Raw genomic sequence first — 7,927 nt, 5'->3', positions numbered from 1 at the left:
ATTTTGGTAAAACCATTTTTACGTATACACAAAACATTATCTATTTTAATAAAATTTCCAGTTAAATTATCATTTTGTTGGGCTTCGCGAATTTCATCTAATTGCAAAAGATGTGAAAAATGGCTTACATTATTTAAATCAACATTACTATTGTTTTCAATATTGTCAGGAATATCACGGGATAACATGTCTGCTTCAAAGTTTAAGGTGCCTTTTGTGTATTTTATATCATAATCATTCATACTTAATAGTAAAGACCAGCGGAACAATCTACCTTTGAGATTTTTAACATTTTTCAACCAAACTAAGGCCGCATGATCTGTATGTATGGTAAATTTATTTCCAAATAAATAATGATAAAATTTGTTTAATGCATCAACAATAGCAAGACATTCCAGTTCTGTGATAGCATAATTTTTCTCATAGTCTCTAAGAGAACGAGAATGGAATGCTATTGGATGTAAGACACCTGAAACATCTGGCTGTTTCAAATCTGCTCCAACACCACTTTGACTTGCATCAACAAAAATATGACATGGTAATTTAGGATTAAATATTTTCAAAATTGGTTTACAAAGTAAAGCATTTTTTAAAATTCCGAATGCTTCTTGACATTTGGGAGTCCAACACCATATTGTATTTTTCTTTAAGAGATTATTCAAAGGTGCTCTAATTTTAGCATAATTATTTATAAATTTATTATACACATTTATTGAACCTAAAAATCGTTGAAGAGATTTAGCATTAGTTGGAGGTTTCAAGTTTTTAATTGCTTCAATGTTATTGTTATCAGGAGTTACTACACCATTAGATATTTCATAACCTAAAAATTGAATTTTAGTTTGCAAAAAAGAACATTTAGAAGCTTTTAATTTTAAGTTTTCAAATCTACATATTTCAAAAATTTCCTTTAGATGATTTAAATGTTCTTCAAAACTATTAGAATAAATTATGATATCATCAAAATAATTAGCAGCAAATGAAATTTTATGTTTAGTGAGTAGTCTACGTATTGTTCTTTGAAAAATACTAGGGGCGTTCTTCCACCCAAATGGCAATCTTAACCATTCGTATAACCCACTATTGGTGACAAAAGCAAGTTTTTCAGTGTCCTCAGGGTTGATTGGAATTTGCCAATAACCACTTACCATATCTAGCCTACTAAAATAAACACTGTTCCCTAATTTATCTATAAGAGTTTCTATAAGAGGTAATGGTTCTGCATCCGATTTAGTAATTTGATTTAATTTTCTGAAGTCTATACACAATCTGCTTTTTTTATTTTCATCTTTTTTATAAGCTAGAGTTACTGGAGCAGAATAGGGAGAAGAGCTTTCTTTAATTATATTATGCTTTAACAATTCTTCAATTTGTTTATCTATTTCCTCTTGTTGTTTTGGGGAAGTTTTGTATGCTCATAAGGATACTGGTAAGTCTGATGATAATCTTACCCTTTGAGGTTCAATTCTTATTGTCCCTACATCATATTTATCTTTAGCAAAAATATCTGAAAAATCTTCTAAAATTTCCTGAAGTTGGGAATTTTTTTCATCATCTTGAATTTGCATAATCCCGTCAACATGATTTTGACAATGTTGCGCACCATTATCACATTTAGTCTCAAGAACATTTGAAAATTCAAGATTATTTTCAGTTTTGCTTTTAAATCTTTATTTTTTATCCCATTTTTCTTATTTTTCCTTAAATTCACTTTGTTTACATTTTTATCTTTGTTTATTCTCACGTCCAAAATTTTATTTTCCATAACAAATTCTTCCTTTTGTTTATTTTTATTTGATTTAACATTTTTTCTTTTATTTCTACTTTCCTTATTTTTATTCTTAGCTTTATTTTCTTTATTGGAATTTTTGTTGCAATCATTAACCTGGATTTCAGGAGAAATGTGTAAAGACAAGTTGCTTTTATAATCCGAAAAAGTGATCAGTTTTCTCTGATTTTGCATTACAACTCGTTCAACACAATCTATCACAAATTTAAACCCATTACATTCCTTTAAACCCAATATGGCATAAGGTAGATCAGTATTTAAAATGTAAAATTCCACTGATCTAGCTATTTTTCCAATTTTTAAATTTAAAGTACAGGTTTGGTCAAGTTGCAAAATACCTTTTGTTTGTTTTACATTAACAAAGTTCTTTCTTTCTTTTTGTATCAATATTTAACAGGATAGCTTTATTTGTCAAAATCGGGTATTTGTCACTTTCATAGTTTTCATTTTTATTTTGTATGTATCCGGATACTATTAATTGTCAATTTCGTGGTTGGTCATTTTCTTGTTTATGTTGAGTTTGATTTTCAGCCATAAAAGAATTAGGTTTGTTTACACAATTTTGGCCCCAATTATAAGCATTGGTTATACCGAGCTTATCACAGTATTTACATGGTTTAGGAGGCAACTCCTGGGAAGCCTGGGCGAAATGACTAGTTTGTTGTTTATTTCCTTGAAACTTTTCATTTTGAATTCTAGGTCTAAATTGGGATTGTTGGTTATAACTCTGACTAGGCCGGGAAAAATTTTGATTTTGTCGAGGATTATAATTTAGATTACTAGAGTTGTTAAAGAATGGCCGCCTTGGTACCCAGCCTTGATATTGTGGTCTATACCCATTAAATTTAGACTCTGGTAATTTTTCAGTTTGGGGTAAGACCGTAGGTACATCATGAATTATTTTCGAAAAAATAGTGAGCCATTCAATCGGGGATTTAGGTTCTTTTAAAACCAAAAGTGCTTTAATTTGGGGAGGCAAACCTATGGATAGACCCTCAATTATATGTTCATTACTTAAATTTATTTTTCGACCTAACTCTACCTTTTCGGTAAAATATGAATTTAGGTCTTTAGCTTGGCCAGAAAATTTTAAATTTTGAAAATCGTTAAAGCCAAATGGAGGTGAAAAATAATGCTCTCTAAAAATTTCAACTATTTCTTGATATGAATTACAATTAAGACAGTTATTAATATACAATTTCAAAGCTGAACCCTTAATGAATTTTTGAAAATTTCTAACTTTCCATTCGTCATTACATTTAGCATCTAGAGTTTGTTTTTCGAAATGTTTGAGCCAGGATGTGAATTGAACACCAATGTCAGGCTCAAAGACTAGTATGTCTGGTTTATCCTGTACACTTTGATCCATACTTAATTTTTGTAAATTATCACTCAATTCTTTTTCAGAATTATCTGTATTGCTTTTGGCATTTTCATCCATTTTAATTTTATAATTTTTGCCACTCCGCAAGGGCATTCAAATAACCAAAATAAATTTTAACAATTAAATATAGCATTTAGAAGTAAATTAAATGTCATAGTTGCTTATTTATCGTTACCTTACGATAAATACTAACACAGAATCTAAATTTTACAAAAATATTCAATTGATCCAATTTCATAACATATAATATAATTAAAACGAAACTAAATATCCTATAACATTTTTATGCTAATCATATTAAATCAATTTAATAAAATAAAATTCCTCAAAGAATAAGTAAATTTCAATAACAATAAGTTTTCGAAAAGGCAAAAATAAACAATCAAAATAAGAACAATGAATAAAAATTAATAATCATGAAAAATTCATAATCATAAAAATTAATAATCATCATAATGAAATATCAAGAATGAGAAGAAAAAAATTTCAGAATATAACCAAAATCTATTATTATTTTTGCTGTTCAAATACCAAATATTTTGATAATCAAAAAATATTTGTAAATTATTATCAAAACAAAAGCACGGATCGAAGTAAATTTTCATTATATAAATACCATTGAAGAATTTACTATTGTGGATGAGCACTAAACACTGGGAATCACTGCGCGAATCACTGCACTATCACTAAACTGCACACGCGAACAGAATCGTAGCCACCAAGATGAACTTCTGGAAATGTAGAATCGCTGTCCCTTTGAAATAGGCATGGAATTCTCGAAAAGGTGAAGCAAACGAAACATCTTTTTTTTTTCTTTCTTAATGTTTTCTCCATAGTCGCACCATTCCAAGAGTAAACACGACAGTTAGTTGAAAAGGGGAATAAACCATCTTCTTCTTTAAGATGAATCACTGACTAACGCCGAAATTGATAAATTTGCAGACTATGCTTTCGATTTCTGGGTAGAAGGGGAAAGTGTCGCCAGCTATGGTCAAGGTTCATCCAAATCCAAATAATTTCGCAACATTGGCAATGAACTGCTAAGCATTCTCTGTGAAGTCTTCGATTCGTTCGTTAATAGGCTCAAATCTTCTAACATAGTAGAAGTGTGTTCTTTTAGTTAATTTTTTTATTTTTTGAAGAAGCATTTAATATTATCCTGCGCCCGTTTCATCAGTTCTTATAATCCTGCCGGCTTGTAAAATGATGCAGTCGGACCGAGCAGGAAAACAGACACAGGATTTTAATTAAATCAGAGTAACTTTTATTTGATCATTCTTAGTTGAGTGGGAGCGAAGAAGTGATGTTTACTCCATCAGCAAACAGTCTTTCTGGTAGGGAAAATCTTGCAAAAAATCCTAAAATGCCTCTATTTAGGGAAAAGAGGGAAAACTCAGAAATTACTATTGGTTAATTAAATAGATCACGCGATTCTCACAAGGCTTAAAAGGAAAAATATCTTTATTTAAATTTATGTATAGTTGGTTATAAATAGATTTAGAAACAGGATGTGGTTTTTTAAAAGTATCATAAAGTGCTTCGATTCGAAGAATTAAGTAGTAATAAATTAGGAGTTGTTTTATAACGAAGAAACTAACATAAAAAGAGTAATTGAAGCTTTTTATGTTACATATATATATATATATATATATATATATATATATATATATATATATATATATATATATATATATATATATATATATATATATATATATATATATATATATATATATGGGTCATTCTCACAAAAACAGTCATTTTCATGTCCCCAGTATATTTTATGTTTGTTTTACAACTTGCGAAAAAAAATTTTTCAAGGAAAGTGTCCATCAGAATGCAGGCTAACAAAAGAATAAAAATAAAATTATCAATTTTTATTTTTTATTTATTTTAGGTAATTAAAATATACCAATATGTCATTCCCTCACTTGTCCCCACTGCTGATTTAAAAAAAGAAAAAAATTATTTCTGAAATAATAAAAAATTTTTTACAAATTCGTATTTTTTATTTCAGAATATTGAAATAGAGAATTCAGAAAATCAATTTTAAATTTAATTTCTGATAAAAATATTAACACAGCACTATTTTAAACTTGGTCCCTAGTGTTTCGCATCATTCCCTCACAACAATGTTCTTATCACCTGCAATCTTCTTAGAATAAAAATATTTCAATAAAAACTTTGGCAGTTAACAACTGGCATCATAGAACAAAATTGCAGTATGTTTCCAACTTCAACTTAAAGAAGCTTTGCTGTGGAATAAATTTGAATGAATCAAACCAGGTAAAAATTTTTACATTTGTCATTCCCTCATGTCATTTTTTAGAGTAAAATAAAATACAACTTCATCGAGAAAGTGGATAAATATATGTTGCTTTCTTGTATGAATATAATTGTATGTGATTGAATTCAGAAATTAATTGGGCCTAACTGTTATTTTAAAATTTTATTAAATTTGTCATTCCCTCACTAGTGTATTAAGTGAGGGAATGATGCTGAAGTGAGGGAATGATTCAAGATGAGTATATTATAAAAAATTTTTTTGTTCAATCGTGCCAGCTAATTTTATTTCCCTAACCTGTAAAAACTATTAAATATATAAAACTAAATTATAATAAATATTAGATACACTTGGTATGTTATCATTTTCAAACTTTAGGTAGATGTAACTTAGATAAAAACATGTATTCAAATAAAATATCATTTCCTCACTATTAGTGTCCTTCCCTCACTTTTTAAATAGTGAGATTAATTAATTTATTTATTAATTAATTAAAAAAATTAACTAATTAATTAATTAATTTATTTATTTAATTATTATAAATTAATTAATTATAAATTAATTATTTAAAAAATAAATTAATTTAAATATTAAGTATAATTTATAGGATATATACTTTCTTTATAATGCCATTACATATTTCTATTAATATAAAAAGTTTCAGAGCTTTTTATTCACTTTATTTTTCGGGATTTTATGAACTGAAAAATGACAGTTTTTGTGAGAATGACCCATATATATATACATTAAAAACTGTTATTTTCCCTTATGTAGGGATAGTAAAAAGGGAAAATGGGTTAAAGTAGATTGAGAATAAATGTGTATAGAGCATTATTTTTTCTTTTGTAAAGTCTTGAGTAGAAAAATACGATTAGTAAATGAAAAAATGATATTTCTAATAAATCCGAAGTACAAATAAGGCACTTTTTAGATTATTTTTTTTAAGTAGATCTGTGATGTTTCAAAATCAAGATAATTAATCGTAGGATTATTTTCAAGACTAAAATAAGATTCATAAATAGATTGATCTTATTTCAATGCATATTGTAACTAAATTAAACGTATTGATTTAGCATGTAAGTTAATATGAATTTTTTCAACAAGACTCAATAATTTTTTAATAATTATGAACTACTAAAACTTTTAGCTATCCTTAAACTCGAAGAGTTAGCATGCGTAATACTTAATTTTTAAAACATTAAAGGAACTGATACTAAAATAATAACAATTAGTCAGTAAAATAATAATATGTCTGGTCTTTTTTTATTTTATGAACCATTATAATTAGTTAAAATAAGTTTTTAGCAGTATTGAAATATGTCTATTTTAAAATTTGAATTTATGCCTGCTAGAAATTTGAGTTAGATATTTACTGAATTAATGTTTTAAAAAGTTTCCTGAACTAACATAAAGTTTAAAAAGGGAAGAACGGCTTTTCACAAAATATTTGATTAAATTTATACTACTTTGTTTACATAAAGAACATAAAATATGAAGAAATATCACGAAGTAAATCAAATAAGAAGAGACCCTACATTTCAGAAGAAAAATACTTGAAAATAGTAACATTGTTAATAAATGCGATCTCTTGAAAAATTCCAAGTCAACATTTTTATTTTTGAATAAAAGAATTCTTCAAGATTTAAATTCTTTTAGGAACGTATTTCAAGATTTCGTTGAAAAAATTCAGTTTTAGTTCTGAACGTAAAAGCAAAAATTTGAAGTATATAACATATTTATATAGTGAATCATTCTATCCAAGAAATCATACATGAATTATGCTTTTCGATTTTTGCATTAATCATAATCATTTTTACGTAAACACGTGTAAAAATAGTCATTTCGAGAAACTTATATATATATATATATATATATATATATATATATATATATATATATATATATATATATATATATATATATATATATATATATATATATATATATATATATATATATATATATATATATATATATATATATATATATATATAATATATATATATATATATAATATATATATATATATATATATATATATAATATATATATATATATATATATATATAATATATATATATATATATATAATATATATATATATATATATATATATATATATATATATATATATATATATATATATATATATATATGCTTAAAGAGTAGCACACTATCTATTAATAGGAGACTGGATGGCTGTTGACGGAATTTTCCTTCGACTTCATTTCATAAATGCTCAAAACGGCGATTGAGATCCGGAAATTATGGTGGCCAACCCAACAAAGTGAATTCTTTCTGATGTTCCTCTAACTAATCTTTTATAATGCTAGCAGAAATCATTATTCGATGTACTTAGCAAAAACGCTTAGGTAGTTTGTTCTAGTTAAACTACAATTATTCTTATTTAAACAACAACTTTTGCGAATAAAATGCACAAGAACTTAGCATTGCATTACTCGCTCTTTAA

This window comes from Parasteatoda tepidariorum, chromosome 3 (assembly GCF_982258835.1).
Source record: "Parasteatoda tepidariorum strain Cologne lab strain chromosome 3, Ptep-v5.0, whole genome shotgun sequence".
NCBI lineage: Eukaryota > Metazoa > Arthropoda > Arachnida > Araneae > Theridiidae > Parasteatoda > Parasteatoda tepidariorum.
This window is presented reverse-complemented; position numbering follows the sequence as displayed.